Raw genomic sequence first — 1,032 nt, 5'->3', positions numbered from 1 at the left:
CAACACCTTCAACAGCGGGTAACAGCAACGCGCAACAACAACAACAACTAGCGCGGCTACCATAGCGCTCAACAACAACAACAAGTTGGCCACAACGGCAGCGACCGGCTAACACCAACAACAAGGCGGCGAAATTAAAGGCGGCCACACCGTTTAACCACAACTACAAGGCGGCCAACAACAACGGTTGCGCGAAGCAACAACGCCAACAACGGCGGCCACAGCAACAACGTAACCGCCAGAGCAAAGGCGGCAACACGAGCAACCGCCAGAACAGAGGCGACCACTACAACAACAACAACCACTCCAGCGCAGCAGAACAGAAGCAGTTGCAATAACGGCATCGCCTCTTCCAAGGCATGCTGCTACAAGGTGGGGTGAGTTCTAAAACCTAGAAAAATACTAAAACTCAAACAACAAAAAGTAAATTAGTACAACAAGAGAAAATTAAATAATGGAAAAAGAAAGAAAACGTATAACCAAGTATAAATCTTGACGACTTAAGTATTTAGTAAAGCGATAGCAACCTGAATATAGTATATTAATTAATTAATTAATCCCAACGGCTTTTTACCCTCCATTCCCGCCCAACCGACACGAGGGGCGCAGTCCGCATGACGTACGGAACCTTTTTTTTTTATAGTTTTTTCGTGCCGAGTAGTGGAAACAGGAGTTTGTTAAGTGTCGAGATCTAAAACTATTCAGCTACAGAATCAAATTCATCAGCTGATTGGATATGCTAAAGATAGTAAAAATCGAGTTCGATACGTCAAACGTGCTGGAATGACAGTTAAAATCTTGACATAAACCACGGAATGATTCGTTTAGTTCAAAATTAGTTTTGCATGGCTTTAAAAATAGAGGTCGAAAGTGTCTTGACATTCGAGAAGGAACATTAAAATTTACCTCAGCCAGGAGGGCCGGGCTATTAATCAAGCCTGTCATTAATTTTACGATAAATATTATACCCAGCATTTCTCTACGACTTGCGAGTGTAGGCAAATTTATGAGCTTTAGACGACTTGTGTAAGG

The sequence above is a fragment of the Rhagoletis pomonella genome, unplaced genomic scaffold (genome assembly GCF_013731165.1).
Source record: "Rhagoletis pomonella isolate Grant_MI unplaced genomic scaffold, Rhpom_1.0 Rhpom_scaffold_00187, whole genome shotgun sequence".
Lineage (NCBI taxonomy): Eukaryota > Metazoa > Arthropoda > Insecta > Diptera > Tephritidae > Rhagoletis > Rhagoletis pomonella.
The sequence above is the reverse complement of the archived record's forward strand: the minus strand, read 5'-3'. Positions refer to the sequence as shown.